This window comes from Nannospalax galili, unplaced genomic scaffold (assembly GCF_000622305.1).
Source record: "Nannospalax galili isolate Female #2095 unplaced genomic scaffold, S.galili_v1.0 scaffold359, whole genome shotgun sequence".
NCBI classification, from domain to species: Eukaryota; Metazoa; Chordata; class Mammalia; order Rodentia; family Spalacidae; genus Nannospalax; species Nannospalax galili.
This window is the reverse complement of record NW_008347042.1, coordinates 676,526-698,717: the sequence shown is the minus strand read 5'-3', so window position 1 is coordinate 698,717 and position 22,192 is coordinate 676,526. Positions and strand designations below refer to the sequence as shown.

Here is a 22,192-nt window from a genome sequence, read left to right as displayed (position 1 = left end):
TCACCTGTAAACTGAGGAAGGACTGGATGAAAGGTGATATACTGATCTGTTAATGCCCTTAGGATCTGAGAGGTATAGAAACAGAAACCACAGGACTTAACCATGACTCTGAAGACAGAATACTTCCTTGTATTTACATCTAATTACATCTAATTTGAATCAATATCAACTCTGCATGAATTTCTTAAGTCTAAGACCTATGGAGCAATTAGATGCTGATGTACTAAATACTCTGAGGTGGAGCCCTCCTCAGTGCCACTCTACAGACAGAGGCAATTGTCTCCACTGTTTTGGTTGGGGTGCTTTTTGCTGTAAAGAACAGAAACTAATTCAAAATGGATTGATGAGACTGGAGAGATGGCTCAACAGTTAAGAGTATTGGCTGCTTCTGCAGAGAACCCAGGTTCAGTTCCCAGGATGAACATGGCAGTTAACAACCATCTGTAACCCCAGTTCCAAAGAGGATCTGACACCCTTTTCTGGCCTCCACAGGCATTGCACAACACCAAAATACATACATGCAGGCTGCGTACTCATACATATAAAATAAAAAAATAAATAAAACCAATCAAAATGGATTGAAGAACAGAGGCAGTTGTTACACTAGATATCCGGGGCTGGTTCTTCTATGGCTCAGACATGGAATGTCTACCATCCTGCTCTCTGTCAAGAATTTTCAGCTTTGTACACGATAGGATTTCCTCATAATCAGGATGAATCACCATAGTGCTATGGATCCTATTCAGCCACAAAGAAGTTTTCTCATCTTAGAAAAAAAGAAAGAAGACCTTAAATTAGACTTTTCTCTTCAACACTTTATTGTAGAAAACTTCAAACAGAAGTAGAGTAAGTGTAATGGAACTTCATGTGCCCTGCACAGAGATCTACCAGTTATGAACTCATGATAAATTTTTTATTCATCATTTCCCCGTTACCTTCAACTACTATCGTTTAGGTTCTGCCTATGGCCAACACTGTAGATATGAGAGTAAGTGCTAAAAATCTACAAAATGAAATCTATGTATGTAAAATCATAATGATAATTTGGCCAGGGGTATAGCTTACTGGTAGGGCCCTTGTCTACCATGCTGAAGGCCTGGGATTCAATCCCCAGCACTACAAAATAAAAGGCAAAACTTAAGTTTAGGCTTATGAGGCCTACCCCCAGTGACCCACTTTTTCCAGAGAGGCTCCATCTTCCTAAAGTTCCACAGCCTTCCAACATAGCACCACTAGCTGGGTATCAAGATTAAAACACACGAACCTGGGGCTGGAAAGATGGCTCAGCGGTTAAAAGCACTGATTGCTCTTGCAGAGGACCCGGGTTCAATTCCCAGCACCCACATGGTGGCTACGAACCATCCTTAACTCCAGTTCCAGGGGAATCTGAAACCCTCTTCTGACCTTGCGGCATTGCATGATACAGGTGCACTCACATACATGCAGGCAACACACTCGTACACATAAAATAAAAATAGTAAATAAAATATTTTTTTAAAAAATGCATGAACCTACAGTGGACAGTTCTCATTTAAAACTACACAGGGGAACCCTTCACAAATTGGTTGAAGAATTTGATCACTGACTAGATAAATAGTAATACTAACAAATCATTATTGTTATTATTTGCAGTGTTGGCAATAAAACTCTTGACTTTACTTATGCTAGGCAGGTGCTCTTACTACTGACCTATACCCCCTGCCATGCATAAAGCCAAACATTCTAATGAAACAAGCAGTTATAAAGTCTAAAATCAACATATTTTTTTTTATTTTACAAATTTAACTAATGTAATGAAAACTTAACATTTTAATAGCTGTATCTCTGAGTGATTTTAATATAATAAATGTGGAAAAAGAGTAAGATAAATAGAATGAGACCCCAAAAGTGAAATGTATTATGAAAGGTAAAAACTGGTAACAGAATCAGATAAGCAAGATACTTTTCATTGTGTTGGGATGTGGCTTAGTGATAGAGCATTTACGAAGTATGTGTAAGGCCCTGGGTTTGATCCCTCTACATGACTAGACTGTTCCTGCAGTTCAGTTCCTCAAAGTGGCCTCTAAGCAAGTCTTCCTACTCTTGTATGATGGTTAATATTGATAACTTGATAGGATCTAGAATCACCCAGGAGACAAACCACAGGGTATGTCTGTGAGGGAGTTTCTAGTGAGTTTCTAAGTGAGGTAGGAAGACCCAGCTTATGGAAGGACAATACAATTTCATGTGCTGGTGTCCCAGACTGAATAAAAAGGAAGAATTGAGCTACACATCAGCATTCATCTCTCTCTCTGTTTCCAGACTGCAGAAAATGTGACCAGTGGCCTCAAGCTCTTGCTGCCATGACTTCCCAACAATGACAGATTGTGTACTCTTAAACCTTGAGCCCAAATAAGGCTTTCCTTCCTTAAGTTTCACTTGTTGTATATTTTGTCTCAACAACAAGAAAGTAACTAATATAAGGTTATTTTGTAAATGTTGAGTTGATCTTACAGCTCCCAGCCACAGCTTCACTGCCCTTACATACTGCCTGATTGAAACATTCAAATTCTGTGATCTTCAAGACTCCACAGTCCACACCTGTTTAATCTCTCTTCAAACATTTTCTAGGCCAAGATGGCTCAGTGGGTAAATGTACTTGCTGCCTGAGCCTGGCTACCTGAGTTCAATCCCTAGAACACATGTAAAGGTGAAAGGAGAGAACCAACTCCACAAAGTTGTTCTCTAACCACACATGTACGCACCATGGCATGCACACCTCTCCACATCACACACATGCACACTAATAATAAATAAATTTTAAAATAAACAAACAAAAGCCCCTGTTTTCTGTTACTGTATTTTTCTCCAGCCTTCAGCCACTTTCCTTTCCCACAATCCAGACACTCTAAATGATTTTGCATTAGTCCTTGAAACTGACACCCTGTTTTAGCCTCAAAGATTGTGCACATGTAGTCTGCTCTACCTGCAAAGATTCTGCTATCCCTCAATCAATTCACTTCCTTTCTAATTATCCAGCTAATCACCCTCAGCTTTGCAAAGTCTTTCCTCACCTGATCACAGTTTCCTTTGTGCCTTTTTTTTTTTTTTTTTTTTTTTTTTTAGACAGGGTCTCTCTGTAGCCCCAGCTGTCCTGGAACTCACTATGTAGACCAGGCTGGCCTTGAACTCACAGAGATCCGCCTGCCTCTGCCTCCCGAGTGCTGGGATTAAAGACAGGTGCCACCACTCCCGGCTTCCCTTTTACTTTTTAAAAATATTTTATTTATTATTTTTATTTTATGTGTATGAGTGTATTGCCTGCATGTAAGTGAGTGCACCCGTGTTGTGCAATGCCGCGGAGGTCAGAAGAGGGCTTCTTAACTCTCTGGAACTGGACTTAAGGACAGTTCGCAGGGGCCATGTGGGTGCTGTGAATCAAACCCAGGTCCTTTGCAAGAGGAGTCAGTGCTCTTAACCACTGAGCCATCTCTCCAGCCCCTCCCTTTTATTTTTTTAAGAGTCTCATGGAGCTCAAGCTGAACTTGAACTCAGTGAGTAACTGAAGATGACCTTGGACTCCTGTCATTGTGCCTCCACTTCCCAAGTGCTGCTGTGCTTATGAGCATGCACAACTACAGTGGTCTCTCTTTAACTTTTCTCTGGAGTGACGGCTCCCTTCCATTCTGTTTCCATACCAACACTACCCCCCCCCCCCCCTTTTTTTTTTTTTTGCTTCTTGGCTTATTTCAGAGAATGTTCTGAATATTTGAAAATAAATCGCTTTTCTCATTTTAACGTATTTCTGTTCTTTCTGCATTATCCCCAAATAAATAAAATTGCATTATAAACTTATAGCATCACACATTACATTATATATTAATCATTTTTATTTATTTATTTATTGAAAAAGGTTTTTTGTTTGTTTGTTTGTTTTGGCTACAGGGTCTCCCTGTAGCTCCAGTTGGCCTGGAAGTCATTATGTAGATCAGACTGGCCTCAATTTCACAAAGATCTGCCTGCATCTACCTCTCCAGTGCTAGGACTAAAGGTCTACACCACTGTGGTTGGCTTTTTTTATTGAAATTTTAAATTGCATTTAGTGTGCGTGTGTGTGTGTGTGTGTGTGTTTGTACACCATGGCTCATGTGTGGAGGTCAGAGGACAACCCATGGGTGTCTGTTCTCTCCTTCCACCATGTGGTTCCTTAGTATTGAAAGCAGGTCATCAGGCCTTCTCCTGCTGAGCCATCTCGTCAGCCTGCAGAGGTCAGACAACAATGTTTGGGAGTTGGCTCTCTCCTTTCTTGGTGGGTTCTAGGCATTGAATATACAATCAATATATACATAAAATATGTATTTATTTACTTAGCTGGTAATCATATGCTTTTCTCAGTACTCTGATTCAGTTGCAGGCTTAATATTAAAGGAGCTGGGGCTGGGGAGATGGCTCAGCGGTTAAGAGCACTGGCTGTTCTTGTAGAAAACCCGGGTTCCGATTCCAGCACCCATATGGTCTGGAATTCCAGTTCCAGGGGATCTGACTCTCTCTTCTGAGCTCCCCAGGCACTGCATGACCTGGGTGTACTTACATACATGCATACAATACACACATACATATAAAATAAAAATAAAAAGGAAGATGGCTCAGCTGGTAAAAGCACTTGCACAGGCCTAATGACCTGAGTTCAATGCCTAGAACACACCAAGGAAGGAGAGAGCCAACTCCCAAACGTTGTTCTCTGACCTCTACATGTGCACAGTGGCACACATGCACCCACCCACCGCCACACAATAATAATGAATTTAATTTAAAATTAAAGGAGCATGCATATTCTATTTCTTTAACATGGAAAAAGTACAGGAATAAGAATTCATTCAATTAAAATGAGAACGAGTCTCAAGTCTCAGCTACTGGCCTTGAACTCACAGAGATCGCCTGCCTCTGCCTCCCGAGTGCTGGGATTAAAGGCATGCGCCACTGTTCCCAGCTTATTATTTTTATCTTGTGTGTGTGTGTATTACCTGCATGTATGTGAGTGCACCTGTGTCGTGCAATGCCGTGGAGGTCAAAAGAGGGCTTCGGATTCCCTGGAACTGGAGTTAAGGACAGTTCGTAGCCGCCGTGTGGGTGCTGGGAATCGAACCTGGGTCCTCTGCAAGAGCAATCAGTGCTCTTAACCGCTGAGCCATGTCTCGAGTCCTCAAAATTTTATGATTTTTATTAAAGGCATGTACCTTTAATCCCAGCACTTGGGAGGCAGAGGCAGGCGGATGATCTCTGTGAGTTCAAGGCCAGCTTGGTCTATATAGCAAGTTCCAGGCCAGTTGGGGGAGACCCTGTCTTTTAAAAAATACTAAAAAGAGGGGCTGGAGAGATGGTTCAGTGGTTAAGAGCACTGACTGCTCTTACAGAGAACCTGGGTTTGATTCCTAGCACCCACATGGTAGCTAACAACCATTTGTAACTCCAGTTCCAGAGGAAAACAATGCTTTCTTCTGATGTCCTCAGGCATTGCATGAGTCGGGTGCACTTATATACATGCAGGCAATACACTCAAACACATAAAAAAATAAATAAAATATTTAAAACATATTAAAAAGAGAATCCTTTTCTGACTGGAGAGAGAGAGAGAGAGAGAGCTGTAGGAGGCAAAGAAAGATGTGATAAAAGGCATTTTCAGTTCCCTTCTGCACTCCACATTCAGAAAAGATTAAAGCAGCAAGGCACATCCCTCACCACAGACTTGGAAGTAAAGACTTGTCACAGACTTGAGTGACAGCTCAAGTAGACTGTACAATCTGATCACACAGAAAAGGAAGTTGGACCTGGAAGCACAGGTTTGTCAATCCACTTACTCAGGAGGCTGAGGCAAAAGGGTTGTAAGTTCAAGGCCTGTCTAGGCTACAGAGTGAGGTCAAGGCTAGTCTGCTTAACTTAGTGAGACCCTGTCTTGTAAAAAGTGAAAATCGGGCTAGATTTTGGTTCACGTGGTTCAGTGATAGAGCGCTTTTCTAGTAAGCACAAGAGTGAGGTCTGAGGTTCAAGTACATACTTTCTCCCCTTATAAAACCTCACAAAGACAAAGAGAAGCCACACTCTCCTTTGGGCTCTGGGATACAGGTCAGAGAATGTCCAGGTATGTCCCAAATACAAGTAATAAATAACTGCAAAGAAGGTGTCCAGGCATGATGGCATGAACAGCTGAATAGTTACTGGTTCCTTTTATTTTCTTCTTCTTCTTTTTTTTTTAACTATTTTATTTATTATTTTATTTTATGTATACGAATGTATTATCTGCACTTATGTGAGTGCACCTGTGTCGTGCAATGCTATGGAGGTCAGAAGAGGGTGACGGATTCCCCTGGAACTGGAGTTAAGGACGGTTCATAGCCACCATGTGGGTGCTGGGAATCGAACCCGGGTCCTCTGCCAGAGCAGTCAGTGCTCTTAACCGCTGAGCCATCTCTCCAGCCCCTCTTCTTTGGATTTTTAAGAATCAGATATTACTTGCTTTTATTCCTCCTTTGGCTAGTTTTAATTTTTTTTTAATGCTATTCCTTTGAATGGTTTGAAAATATTACTTCTTATTTTAGTGACTCTCTTGAAATAATTTCCTGTTTTTTTCTGGAATGTAAAATATGGCATAAGGATAAAGAAGTATCTATCTGAGTTTAGGACAAATAATTGTTTTGCATCTTTGTCTTCTCTTGCTATGGTAAAATAATCTGACCAAAGCAATTTATGGGAGAAAGAGTTTATTTTGACTTACAGTTCTAAATGGGTATGGTCAATTATGGTGGTCATGGCATGGTGGCAGGAGCATGAGGCTAGTTCATACATGACTACAGGTGCCCTCTAAGTCCAGAGGCATGGGAATCCCCCTGGAGCTGGAGTTACAGGTGATTTTGAGGGACCCAATGTGTGTGCTGAAGACAGAACTCTGCAAGAGCAATACATGCTCTTAACTACTAAGTCATCTCTCCAGTTCCCAAATAAATCTTTTTTTTCTAAGTATAACTGTCATTTGCTTGCCGTGAAATAGGATGGCAAAGTGTTTCAGCTCCATTTTGAAGTACAGAACAGTGTGCTTTTCTTAATTTCTTCTGAATGTTGTTCTTGACTGAGGATTCTATTTCTCTGTCAAAAGGGAATTAAAAATATATATATTTATGGCCGGGCATGGTGGTGCATGCCTTTAATCCCAGCACTCGGGAGGCAGAGGCAGGCGGATCTCTGTGAGTTCAAGGACAGCCCTGGTCTATGTAGTGAGTTCCAGGACAGCTGGGGCTATAGGGAGACCCTGTCTCAAAAAGACCAAAAAAAAAGGACTAAAAAAATTTATTATTTTGTTTTATGTGTATGAGTGTTTTGCCTGCATATATGTAAGTGTACCTGTGTTGTGCAATGCCCTCAGAGGTCAGAAGAGGGCATTGGATCCCCTGGAACTGGAGTTACAGACAGTTGTCAGCTGCCATATGGGTGCCAGGAATTGAACTTAGGTCCTCTCCAAGAGCAGCCAGTGCTCTTAACCACCAGCCCCAAAGGAGAATTTTTTTAAAAAACTTGTTGAATTTTATTTCTTGTGTATGAGTGTTTTGCCTCTGTGTGTGTGTGTGTGTGTGTGTGTGTGTGTGTGTGCACGCATGCATGTATGAGTGTACCGTGTGTGTCTGGTTCCCAAGGAGGCCAGAAAAGAATGTCAGATCCCCTGGGACTGAAGTTACAGATGGTTGTGAGCCTCCACATGGGTGCTAGGAACCAAACCCTGGTCCTTACTGCAAGTTCTCTTATCTGCTAAGTTATCTGCTAAGTTTTGTTTTTGTTGTTGTTGTTGTTTTTGAGACAGGGTCACCCTGTAGCCCTAACTGGTCTGGAACTCGCTATGTAGACCAGACTGGCCTTGAACTCACAGAAATCCGCATGCCTCTGCCTCCCCAGTGCTGGGACTAAAGGTGTGCACCACCACACTCAACCTACAAAGGGGAATTTAAGAACAAGTTTTTTCTCTAGTCAGCAGTGTTGGAGATGTGAGACTTACTTTGGTGACCAAGAGTGAGTTAGGAACAGGCCATCCTAAACCTAGAAGAGTGGGAAAAAGTTTAGGTTCTTCAACATAGATGATCATTGGTGGTAACTTTACTAGTCATTTTCCCTGCCACACAGCAAGAACCCCTTGCTGAAAATGGATGTATGTGATTATCTAGTTTTTCTAGTTTAGTTTTTTTTTTTTTTTTTTTTTTGGTTTTTTTGAGACAGGGTCTCCCTGTAGCCCCAGCTGTCCTGGATTCCCTATGGAGACCAGGCTGGCCTCGAACTCACAGAGATCCGCCTACCTCTGCTTCCCGAGTACTGGGATTAAAGGCGTGCACCACCATGCCCGGCCGCAGGCAATATTTTTTAGTTTAAAAGAGTATATTGTGTTTACTAGTCAGAACACTCCAAAAATAAAAGGTATCAAATTTGATGTTTCCGTGTGAAATTTTTCCTTTTTTGTTTCTTGGAGAGCTTTTATAAAGCAAATTTCTTGGGAGGCATAATTTATCATTCTCTGTGATTACCCTATCACCAACTCACCCACCTGTTCATGCAGAGAGATTTCATACCATGGTTAAGCACTCCAAGGTGGTATCAAATTGCTTAAGTCTGAATCTTTTTCATTCTTGTTTGTTTGGTTTTGGTCTTTTTTCCACAGGGTCTCCCTGTAGCCCTAGCTGGTCTGGTACTCATTATGTAGAACAAGCTGACCTTGATCTCACAGAGATCCACCTGCCTCTTGCCTCGCCTGAGTGCTAGGGCTAAAGTCATGCGCCACCACACCCAGCTTTTTTTAAGTTTAAATCTGCTAGTGATTATGGGATCTTGGGCAAGTTACCCATTCTGTGGGAGGGTTTTTTTTTTTTTTTGTAATGATGATCACAGTACCTATCTCATGGGGTGGTTTTTCGTTTCATTGGTTTTTTGCTTTACTGTGTTTTTGTTTTTGGTTTGTTTTGGTTTTGTTTTGGTTTTGTTTTTTTTTTTTTTTTTTTGGTTTTTTTTAACCAGGCTCTCCCTGTAGCCCTAGCTGTCCTGGAACTCACTATGTAGAACAGGCTGGCCTTGAACTCACAGAGATCTGCCTGCCTCTGCCTCCCAAGTGCTGGGATTAAAGGCGTGCGCCACCACTCCCGGCCTGCTTTACTGTGTTTTTAAAAAAGATTTTATCATTTTAATTTTATGTGTATGAGTATCCCTGCATGTATGTAAGTGTACCACATGCAAGCAGTGCCCATGGAAGAGGGAGTTGGAATCCCTGGACCTGGAGTTACAGAATGTTATTGGTCACCATGTGGGTGCTGGGAACTGAATCTGAGTCCCCTGCAAGAGCAACAGTGCTCTTAACTCCTGAACCATCTCTCCAGTCCCGTATGTTTTTTTTGGTTTTCAAATTCACTATGTAGCTAACAATGACCTTGAATTTCTGATCTTCTTGCCTCCACCTTCTGAGTGCTGGGATTATAAGTGTGTGCTCTATACCTGGTTTATGTGGTACTGGGGATCAAACTCAGTTTCATGCATGTTAGGCAAGCACTCTACCAACTGAGCTACATCCCCAGTTCCTTCTCAAGGGTTGTTGTGAAGATAAATGAATCAAGACACGAGGAACTCCTAGGACAGTTCTGCATACAGTAGAAGTTGAAGTTTTTATTTTTATTTTTGTTTTATGTGTATGAGGGTATTGCTTGCATGTGCATAAGTGCACCCATGTCCTGCAAAGACTGCAGAGGTCAGAAGAAGGCATTGGATCCCCTGGAACTGGAGTTACGGACAGTTGTTATTGCCATGTGAGTTCTGGGAATCAAAACCTGGTCTTCTGGAAGAGCAGTCTGTGCTCTTAAATGCTGAGCCATTTTTCCACCCCCTGAACAGCTCTTTATAGCTCCTCTATCTCCACTTTTTCTGGTTTCTACTACAATAAATGCCAGGGCTAATGCTTCCCAGCACCACCCCACTTTCCAAAGGCTTCAGCAATTTTTCATCTTTTTCTCCTTGTAACTTTCTCCTGTGTTCTTCCAGATCATCCCCCTCCCTTCAATTCCTATTGCTGCCTCTCAAATTCAAAACAGCATCGTGCCCTGCTCATAATTGATACTCATTGTAATTTTATATTTAAATATTTTATTTTAAGACAAGGTCTTTCTAAGTTTCCCAGACTGGCCTTGAACTCACTCTGTAGCCTAGGCAGTCCTTGACTTTGTGATCCTCCTGACTCAACCTTCGCAGTAGTAGGGATTACAGGCCCGCACCATCAGGACCAGCTTACTATTGTCTTTTGTCTAGACATTCTGTAGGACCCCCAGACTAGGGTACCCTACGTTCTCGGGAGGTCGCACCCCAATAACTCAGTCCTCAAACCAGTAGATGCAATTGCAAGAGGATTTAATCGCCCAGACGGACTCCCCCTTAATCAAAAGGGGAAGTGCAGATTCAGTTTAGAAGCTAGGTTATATAGACAGAAACCACAAACCACAAGCAGTAAGGGGCTGGTATTTAGGTCACAATAGGAGCTTGGTTACATGGTTACAGCAGAAATGGGAGGGGGGATTTTTCAGGTATTTTTCCAGCTTGATTAAAGGAGCATGAAAAGGTCAGGTCATCTTTTCTTTTCTATAGTTAGAATTATTTTTCTTTGGCTTCCTTGTACAGTTTCCCAGAATATAGCTTGGGAAACTTAGTTTTACTTTAATCTGGGGGGCTTTGATTTATGATTCTATCAATTCTTCTATCTCTACACTATTCTGTCATTCAGCAACTCAAGTATTTTTAGAATACGCATGTTTTTCAAACCAAATTATTTCAGTTCAAAACTAATGTTTTGTGACAGTGGGCAAACTGAATGCTGTATGTGATGAGTACAGAAAGACTTTTCTGTTAAGTACTGGGTTTTGTTGTTGTTTTGTTCTGTTCTGTTCTGTTCTTTTCTTTTCTGTTCTGTTCTGTTTTGAGACAGGGTCTTCCATAGCTCAGGCTGATCTCAGACTTGCTGAGGATGATCTTGAACTCCTTGATCCTTCTGTCTCCATCTCCTGAGTTCTAGGATTACATGCATGAACCACCATATATTCTAGGTAAGCACTCTACCAACTGAGCTACATGCCCAGCCTGCCATTTAATTAAGTTGAATGTAGTAGTACACACCTGTAATCCCCGGACTTGGGAGATGGAAGTAGGAGTTCAAGGCCAGCTTCAGCTACATCTCAAGTTTGAGGCCAACTTGGGCTACATCAGATGCTATCTCACCCCTCCAATAAATAAATATTCCTAAAAGTGGTGAAAAACAGACACAAGGAGCATTTATCTCAGCATTGCTTACATAGCTGTTCCTCAAGTTACAATAAGAATTATATCCTGAAAAACTATATTGTAAAGTGAAAATATCAGAAGTTAAAAAGTACATTTAATACACCCAACCTAGAAATTCCACAATTTATCAACAGAGCATCGGTCATTTATTCTTGATCTTGTGACTGCCTGAGAGATGCCACTCACTGCTGCTGCTCAGCATCATGAGGAAGTATCACCACATATCCGTAGCTTGGTGCTAGTTTGGATGTTGAATGTCTTTGAAGGTCCATGTATTCAAGCCTTAGTCTCCAGGTTGATGCTACTTCGAAGCAGTAGAAACTTTAAGGGCTGGGGTCTCAAGTGGAAAGTCTTCTGGTTATTAGGTCCAGGGCACTTGAAGGTGATAATGAAATCAGACTTCTTTCTTTCCCATCATGTAGCACATTGTTCTGCCATGTGCTCCCTACCATGATGTGCTGTTTTGCCATGAGCCCAAAGCAACAGGTCTAATGAGATATGGACCAAAACCTTCAGAACTGTGAACCAAAACAAACCTCCTTTCTTTATAAGTCTTACACAGTTTTTTATAGCAACAGAAAAACAACATAGTCTATGGCCATACTACCCCTAGCATATTCAGCTTATCAGAAAGCTAACACACGTGGTAAAAGATAAAAATTCAAAAGCATAGCCAGGCATGGTGGCACATGCCTTTAATCCCAGCACTTGAGAGGCAGAGGCAGGCAGATCTCTGTGAGTTCAAGGCCAGCCTGGTTCCAGGACAGCTGGGGCTACAGGGAGACTCCATCTCAAAAAGACCAAAAAAAAAAAAATTCAAAAGCATAGTTTCTACTGAATGCATAGTACTTTTCCACCATCATCCAGCTGAAAAATTATAGACTAAGGATGATCTGTACTAGTAACAGTACTAGTTTCTTTCTGTTGTGATAAAACGCTCTGACCAAAAGCAACTTAGGGGAGGAAAGAATTATAGTCCCTCACTGAAGGAAGTCAGGGCAGGAACTCAAACAGGATTTTGAAGCAGAAACCATGAAAGAACATTGCTTGCTCATTCATAGGCTCATGCTTAGTGACCTTTCTTATACAGGCTAGGACAACCAGCCCAGGGAATGGTGCCACCCACAGTGAGCTGGGCCCTCCTGTGTCAATTGGCAATCAAGACAATCCCCTACAGACATGCCCACAGGCCAGTCTGATCTGGGAAATCCCTCATCTGAGATTCCTTTCTTAGGTGACTCTAAGCTGTGTCAAGTTGGCAGTTAAAGCTAAGTAGGACAGTAGTTTCACAAGTAGGCAATAAACAGAACTGACTAAAGGAATTACAGTACGTATATTCAGAGTTATACTTTGCACTCATTGTCAGTGATTGTGTTCTTCCATGTTTACTGACTTGGTAAGATTTCATGCTGTGCTTTAGTAAAATAGGTCACAGAATGAAAGCATGAACTTATTTATATAAAATCTTTTTCATATACCTATGATTAGCACAATGTCTCTGGGTAATAAGACTCTAGATGATTTTTACTTTGAATTTTATACTTTTTTGTATTTGAATTTGCTTAAATAGGTATGTATCATTTTCATTAAAAAGTAAAATCCTTAAAGCTGTTATGAAATATAAGGGCTTAAGTAAATTCCAAGTGCCCTTTGCTGTTTCCATTTCTGAGTGGGCTCTAATAGCAAAGAAGCCTGTGAAATCATTGTGGCTCTAAGTGCAGAAAATGAGCAAACACCGACGCACAGATACATGATTTGCTCTTTTGTAAGTAGTTGAACTGCTGCAGTCCATCATGGGACTTTAGTACATGGAAAAATAAGTCTATTGCATTCTTGCCTGGAAGTTAGGAGCATATGGTTTATTCCTGTTGGACAAGAAGATAGGGAGAGAAAGAAGCCATCATTTCTTTGGTCTGACTGAGTGAGAAGAGGCCTCCTGAAGGCACAGCTGCCACTAGGGATTAGAAAAGCAGCTATAATTGGAGAAGCACCCAGTGGCTATGGGAGGCTTTGCTATTCCACATCAAAGAATCTCCATCCCCCTATCAAGATGGCTCCCTACTCTGTATTTTTTCAGTATTTCATGCAATTCATCTGAATGCATCTTACTTTGTTCTCAGCAACTCATTCCTGAACCTTGCAATAAGGAGCTCTTCCTCCAAGGTTCCAGCACCACTCTTCAGTGTTTTCCGATTTGTGAGGTATGGGTGCCTCCCAGATGGACCAAGGATTAAAAGTGTTATATAACCCATAGCTAGGAAATGGGTCTGAGTCTATAAAGTAGTTAACACTGAAATGCAGCCCGACGTAATCACTTAGTCAAGGCTTCCATTTGTGCAATTAGGAAGTTGTCTAACTCTGGAAGTCCTCAAGATTCATTTTCAAAATAATTTAGATTTTTGGGCTAGGAAGGTAGTTCAGTTGGAAGAGTGTTTGTATAGTATACACAAAGCACTTTGTTAGATCCCTAGCGCTACAGTAACCGGGTGTGTTAGTGCACATCTGTAATCCCAGGAGGTAAAGGCAGGACGATCAGAAATTCAAAACAATCCTCATCTATACAGTAAGTTTGAGGCCAGTCTGGGATACATGAGACACTGTCTAAAATGATGATGACAATGATGATGATTTGGCAATGTTAAAATCCTGGTGATGAGGTGACTGGAGAGATAGTTCCAGCTCTTCAAGAAAATGGGGTTTGATTCCAGCAACCATATCGGGTGGCTCACAACTGCTTGTAACTCCAGTTCCAAGAGATCCAATACCCTCTTCTGGCCTCCTTGGACACCTGAGCATTCATGACATATGCACACACACGCACACAATTTATTAAAAAATTTTTGGTGGGAATACAGGATAAAAAGTCTCAAACAGGGGTTAGAGAGATGGCTCAGTGGTTAAGAGCACTGGCTGCTCCTGTAGAAAGACCGGGATTCAATTCCCAGCACCTACATGATGGTTAATAACCATCCGTAACTCCAGTTCCAGAGGATCCAACACAAGCATTACATGACACAGATATACTAACATACATACAGGCAATGCACTCATACATATACAACAAAAATAAATAAAATATTTTTTAAAAGAAGTCTCAGACACTGCTAGGAGGAGTATAAATTTGTAGAATCTTCCTTAAAGGCAATATGATAGAAGGTACTGCTAGGAACTGAACTGTAACCCAAAATGCATGTGTTAGGGGCTGGAGAGATAGCTTAGCAGTTAAGAGCACTGGCTTTGCGTTGGTGGTATAGTGGTGAGCATAGTTACTTTCCAAGAGCACTGGCTGCTCTTGCAGAGGACCTGGATTCGATTTCTAGCACTCACATGGCAGCTAACAACCATTCGTAACTCCAGTTCCAGGGGCTCTGACACCCTCCTCTGACCTCTGTGGGCATTGCATGACATTGATGCTCTTATACACAAACAAGCAATATACTCATACACTGAAAAATAATAAAAGATTAAAAAAATTCATGTGTTGAAGTTCTGACCCCCAATATGACCATATAATATTTGATATAGGGTTTTTAGGGGGTGGTAATTAAAATTGAATGAGACCCTAAAGTAGGTCCTAATCTGATGGTGTTCTGGTAAGAGTCACTAAAATATTCTCTCTCCCTCTGTCCCTCCCTCCTCATCTTTCTGTACACAGAGGAAAGACTACATAAGAGCACAGTAAGAAGGCGGACAACAAGCCTAGACAAACGCACTTATTAGAAACCAAATTCTAAGGTAGAATACCCTGTAAACACAGAGCATTGTTCTGAGATGGCAGTTCTGAACAACATCTTAGAATGGTCAACAGTAGACAGCCAGGAAGCCTGAGACCACAGCTTCATGCACTTTCCAACCCTATTTTTGTTTTTGTTTTTTATTTTTATTTTTGGTCTTTTTGAGAAAGGGTCTCCCTGTATCCCCAGCTGGCCTGAATTCACTATGAAGACCAGGCTGGCCTTGAACTCACAGAGATCTGCCTGCCTCTGCCTCCTGAGTGTTGGGGTTAAAGGTGTGTGCCATCACGCTGTATCCCCAGCTGGCCTGAATTCACTATGAAGACCAGGCTGGCCTTGAACTCACAGAGATCTGCCTGCCTCTGCCTCCTGAGTGTTGGGGTTAAAGGTGTGTGCCATCATGCTCGGCTTTATGTCTTCTTTTTTCCATTGCAAAAATAGGAATATTTTTCCAAAATGATTTTTAAGTTTTTAAAATTACATTTTTACATATTTACATGTGTGGAGGTCAAAGGACAACTTGCAGAAGTCTGTTCTCTCCTTCCACCATGTGAAACCCAAGGATCAAACTCGAGTTATCAGACTTGATGGCATCTGTACTCACTAAGCCATCTTGCTGGCCCTTAAAAAATAATTTTTAGCTGGGCGTGGTGGCGCACGCCTTTAATCTCAGCATTTGGGAGGCAGACCCAGGCAGGTCTCTGTGAGTTCAAGCCCAGCCTGGTCTAGGTAGGGAGTTCCAGGACAGCTGGAGCTACAGGGAGACTCTGTCTCAAAAAGACCAAAAAATAATAATAATACTAATTTTTAAAACTGTGTGTCTACTCTCTGTAAACAATTCAAATAATTCAATGATATGTGAACTTAGTAGAGACTGTCGTTTCTTTTTTTTTTTTGGTCTTCCTGTAGCCCTAGCTGTCCTGGAACTCGCAAAGAACTGCCTGCCTCTGCCTCCCAAGTGCTGGGATTAAAGGCCTGCGCCACCATGCCCAGCTAGTTTTTTAATTGTAGTGAAATATATATAACATGAAGTTTACCATTTGGCCTTTTTCAGGTAAACAGTTCATTAAGTACATTCACAATGTTGTACAACCATCCCCACTAAGATAAATTTAGTTTTAAGTGATCCGTAAATTACATTTGTAAATAACATGTTCAATATGTTTTTTTTCAAACTTCCAGACAACTTTTCCTCTGAAGTACCTTCACATTTACAGCAATGGGTCAAAAATGTTAATCTGAACAAACCACACACTCACAAAAAATACAGATGCCACAACATACAATGGTTTTACTTGATCATGCAAGAGCAATATACATTCTAGCTGGACATGGTGGCACATTGCCTTTAATCCCAGCCCTCAGGAGGCAGAGGCAGGTGGATCTCTGTGAGTTCAAGGCCAGCCTGGTCTACATAGTGAGTTCCAGGACAGCTGGGGCTACAGGGAGACCCTGTCTCAAAAAGATCAAAAAAAAAATATTTTTTTTCTTTGTTATTTTTATTTTGTGTGTGAGTGTATTGCCTGCATGTGTGTAAGTGCACCTATGCTGTGAAATGTCTGTGGAGGTCAGAAGAGGGCATCAGATTCCCCTGGTACTAGAGTTATGAATGATTGTTAGCTGCCATGTAGGTGCTGGGAATCAAACCTGGGTCTTCTGCAAGAGCAGCCAGTGCTCTTAATGGCTGACCCATCTCTCCAGCCCTAGGTGGTATTATTTAAAGAGCTGTGTATGATTTTTTTTTCCTGGGGAGATGTAATATCTAATCACCCTATATAAGGCACTGCTGACAAAACAAACAATTTTGCCTATGTTTAACTTGGTGAACCAATCAGTTTGTTGCACTTACTTACAGAAGTATGAATTAGGGGATAGTTATAGGCACATGGAGGCTCGGGCAGCTGCAGCACTGAAAAGCCCACTCCAGCATGGGTGATAGCTTGCAAGAGTTGCATCACTGGATTCCCTTATCATTTGCAGGTAGCTCAATAGAACAGTCTCCTTTCCCCTAGCACCTTTCTACTGCTTATACAGCCTTGGGGAGGGGGGCCTCATGAGTCTCATAAGTTTTGTGAGATTCCTGAGTTGCAGCATAAGCCTTCCTCCCTCCAGGAGGGGATGTTTCAGTTTGGAGGAAATAACCACATGACACACCCCTTCCTGCAGGTCTTATGTTCTTTTTGCCTCCTCCTCCATGATGTTCCTCCTTGAGTCTCAGAGGGGGTCAGATAAATGCCTGATTATTTCCTTTTATTTATGTCTCAATATTGGGACACTATACCACAGCAACAGTCACTTATTCTAAGCAGCCTGACCAGTTATAAATCTCCATAGTATCTCCCACTACCAAAAATGTTTTCCTCCTCAACTGACTGAAGCTGACAGCAACAGTAATCTATGAGTGTAAACACAAATGTTTAGAAGGCAATTTGGCAGGCACATCACATCTGTTTGGCAAACCAGTAGCAGCAGCCTCCCTACTGAGGTCTATGGCCTCTCTAGCTACAAGTTTTTCCCCTGACTTACAGTATCAAACACAAGTTCCCTCCAGTAGAGAGGGCCTTAAATCAAAACAGAGAGCAGTTGGGTGCATTAACAATAGTCATTCCACTATTGCAACAATGGGTTCTTCATGTCTGGCATGTTGATAGTGCAGCACACATGGTCTATTATCAAGTAGGACTGTCAACAAAGTTTTTCTTTCAACAGATTACATAGAGCCTTCTAGAAATATGAAAGCCAGTTAATGGGGAAAAGAAGCTTCCAGTTTAGTCCCAGCTTGATTTCTCCATGTCCTACAACCAAAGCATACAGTAGGACCTTATCATCTAGTTCTGGCATGCAGAACATTAGTGACAATAGGATTTATAGTATGTAGAGCTTCAGGAACTAACTCATAGGGAATTACTCTATCTCTGACACTTGAACTTTTCATTTAATAATCTTACAGTTTCTGGAAGTGCTGTTTTAAAAATTGCATTCATTCATTCATTCATTCATTGTTTATAAGTAAAGGTCAGAGGACAACTTGTGGGAATTGGTTCTCTCCTTTCACCAGAAGGTCAGTTTCTGGGGATTGGACTCAGGTCATCAGGCCTGGCAACAAGTGCTTTAACCTACTGGGCCATTTCATCATCCCCTGGTAGTATCTTTTTCCACCTGCACAGGGTATCTTTGTTCAAACTCTTACTCACTTAATTTTGATTTATTCTTTTTTGTCTTTTTGGTTGTGAGCCTGAGCCTTTAATGGCTGCACCAGCTCTCTAGCCCTGATTTATTCATTTTTATGTGTATGAGTGTTTTGCTTATATGTGTGTAACTGCTCCCTTGTGTACAATGCCCACAGAGGCCAGAAGAAGGCATTAGATCCCCTGGATCTGGAGTTACAGATGGTTGTTAGCTGCCATATGGGTGCCAGGAACTGAATCCTGGTTCTCTGCAAGAGCAGTCAGTGCTCTGTGTTATAGGACAAAAAAATCACCAACACCACTTTAAGAAAAGTAGCAAGGTAAATTTTAATTTTCGACCAGCTGAGCTGTCCATCTTGGGAGTAGAAGCAGCCCTGATGATTGTCAGGTCAGAGTTTTTATAGGATTACAGAAATATTATTCAAACAGGACACTTGTGAACCAATCAAGTTTGGACAACATAGCAGAACTTAGATCTATTAATCAACAACCAATCATTATACAGACAAGTGATACAGTCATATAACTTGGTAATCAACTTCGTAATTTTAAAATTAGTCAAGTTCCTAGCCATAACGAGTATAGTAAGGAAGCTGGAATCAGCAGTTACCAGGTGGTCATACAATAACATGATAACAAGGGTGGTCTTATGCTCTGTGTCAAGGTGACCCAAAATAGCAAGCGAGTTACAGAAGTGAAAACAAGCAGTTAGCTAGATGTAAAATGTCTGGAATTAGCACATTCCATGATTCATTGCTAGGACAATTTCCCAAGACCTAAGGTTGCCCCCCTTTTCCTTTTGGTGTGGAGCAAAGTTGGGGCTGAAATGGCTCTGAACAAAATGGAGTAACTTAGGGAAGTTTGCTGAGCTAGTTCATTCTGAACCACTGAAACACTTAGGCCATCTCTCCAGCTCCTGTTCAAACTCTTTTAAAAAATGTTCATTTGCCAGGTGTGGTGGTATACTGCCTTTAATCCCAGCACTCTGGAGGCAAAGGCAAGAGGATCTCTGTGAGTTCAAGGCCAGCCTGGTCCACATAGCCAGTTCCAGGCCAGCTGGACCTACAGGGAGACCCTGTCTCAAAAAGACCAAAAAAGCTCTTTGTTGCCAGACCATGGGTCACATGCATGTTCCTGGGAAGGGCCTGTTGCAGTTGGCTCTTCTCTACTGCCACAGCATCCCCACCTGGCTGAAGCTGACATCTGATGAGGTGAAGGAACAGATTTACAAACTGGCCAAGAAAAGGCCTGACTCCATCCCAGGTAGGTGCAATCCTGAGGGACTCCCAAGGTGTTGCACAAGTCTGTTTTGTGACTGGCAATAAAATTTTGAGAATCCTTAAATCCAAAGGACTGGCTCCTGATCTTCCCAAGAATCACTACCAGTTAATTAAGAAAGCTGTTGCTGTTTGAAAGCATCTTGAGAGGAAGAGAAATGCTATGGAGCTAAATTCTGCCTGGTTCTGATGCAGAGTAGAATTCACCCGTGGGCTAGCTCATTATTGCAAGACCAAACAGGTCCTCCCACCCAATTGAAAATATGGGTCATCCTCAGCCTCTACTCCAGGGGCATAAATTTGTCTTGTGTACTGAAGCAATAAAATTACTTTAAAAAAAGACCAAAAATTTTATTTATTTATTATTTTTATTTTTATTTATTTATTTTTTTGTCTTTTTGAGACAGGGTCTCCCTGTAGCCCCAGCTGTCCTAGAACTCGCTACATAGACCAGGCTGGCCTTGAACTCACAAAGATCCTTCTGCCTCTGCCTCCCAAGTGCTGGGATTAAAGGCGTACGCCACCACGCCTGGCTTTATTATTTTTATTTTTTTTAAATATGTTATTATTTTATGTGTACGAGTGTATTGCCTGCATGTATGTGAGTGCAATGCTGCGGTCAGAAGAGGGCTTCGGATTCCCCTGGAACTGAAGTTAAGGTTCGTAGCTGCCATGTGGGTGCTGGGAATCGAATCCGAGTTCTCTGCAAGAGCAGTCAATGCTCTTAACCGCTGAGCCAACTCCCCAGCCATTTATTACTTTTATTTTATGTGTATGAGTGTACTGCCTGCATTTAGGTAGGTGCACCTGTGTTATGCAATGCCTTCGGAGGTCAGAAGAGGGCATCAGATCCCCTGGAACTGGAGTTATGGATGATTGTTAGCGGCCCTTTGGGTGCTGGGAACCGAACCAGGTACTCTGCAAGAGCAGCCAGTGCTCTTAACTGCTGGGCTATCTCTCCAGCACCCCCTGTTCAAATTCTTTAACTGCTTTTTTTTTTTTTTTTTTTTGGACCGGGGCCCTGTAGCCCCAGCTGTCCTGGAATTCACTGTGTAGACCAGGCTGGCCTTGAACTCACAAAGATCTGTCTGCCTCTGCCTCCCAAGTGCTGGGATTAAAGGCATGTGCCACCATGCCCGCCCTTTAGCTGCTTTTTCAATAGCTCATTTGTTTCAATCAGTCCAGCCCTTGTAGCGCTGTAAAAAAGCTGGAAGTACAATTAGACCTGAGAGTCCTTAGCCCAGTTCTGCACACCAGTGATTGCAAAATGAGTACCCCTCTTGTTCTCAATTCTCAGGACATGCCCATATATAACAGTGAATTGGGTGAGAACCTTATGGTGGAATCACCCATTGATGGCTTGCTCAAATGTGTTTGCAAGGAGTTGGAGAGATGGTTCACTTGTTAAAAGCACTGGTTGCTCTTGCAGATGACCTGAGTTTGGTTTCCAGCACACATAGTGCTGCCAATAACCATCCCTAACTCCAGTTCCAGGGGATCTGATGCTGTCTTCTGATCTCCATGGACACTGCACTTACATACATGTAGATAAATCACTCATATACATAAAATAAAAATATAGCATTTTTTTAATGTTTGCAAGAGGCCTGTGGCAGTGCCCACACAAGTGAGGTGTATTTGCCTCCTTCCTGATAAATATAGGCCCTGTCATAGTCTACCTATCAATCCCATATTGGTATATGTTGACTTATTGACTTGCCACATCAGACTGCTGCTCAAGGTCATAATTGGGAATATGCCCCACATGTTTGGACAACATGCAGAATATCCGACCATTTTATGGCAATGTTGGTGGCTTTAGCTATTTTCCAGCCTGTGTTGGCTATCCTGTGGCCAGACTTTAGATGAACAAAGTAGACAGTCTCTAGTGGTCCCTGAAGGCAGGTGGTTTGTATTTTGGAAAGAACCTCTGCTTCTTGATCTCCAGGACTCAGTGAGCTATGGATTGCCACATGGAAAACTTCCAGTTCTGATTCCTCTTGAACTCACTTATATATTTCCTTTCACATCTGTTGTCCCTACAGTGGCTGACCCATCACCTTCCATATTTCCTTTTCCCACTGAACCATCCATAAAGCCAGGCATCTGAATGTAGCCCAACTGTCAGTACAGATTGTCAAGGCCCAAATCTCATGAATGACTACTATCCACATTGATCTTAACCCAGCTCACTGGCTACTCTTTCCTTCCCTCTCCTGCCACATGGTGTCAGTGTTCATTTGCATTGCACCAGCTCCCCAATCTGGTTTGGTGCTTTTATTTGTGCCATCTATGTACCAGGCACCTATATAGACAGGTGACATTCCCTCCAGGGCTTTATCTGTCTTGGCTGTTGGTTCAATTACTGGAGGAAGTTTACTATCTTGAAAAGACACTGGTCCCAAGCACAGCTCTTATGGTATTGAAAAAAAAAAAAAAAAATGCACCAGCTCCCCAATCTGGTTTGGTGCTTTTATTTGTGCCATCTATGTACCAGGCACCTATATAGACAGGTGACATTCCCTCCAGGGCTTTATCTGTCTTGGCTGTTGGTTCAATTACTGGAGGAAGTTTACTATCTTGAAAAGACACTGGTCCCAAGCACAGCTCTTATGGTATTGAAAAAAAAAAAAAAAAAAAAAAAACCTAGGCCCCATGAGGCCACCTG

At 41.9% G+C, this 22,192-nt stretch overlaps 1 pseudogene; it reads left to right on the top strand.

The window, feature by feature from the left end:
• The first annotated feature begins 19,362 nt into the window (after positions 1 to 19,362).
• On the top strand, positions 19,363 to 19,822 carry LOC103742395 (annotated as a pseudogene).
• The last annotated feature ends 2,370 nt before the right edge of the window (positions 19,823 to 22,192 follow it).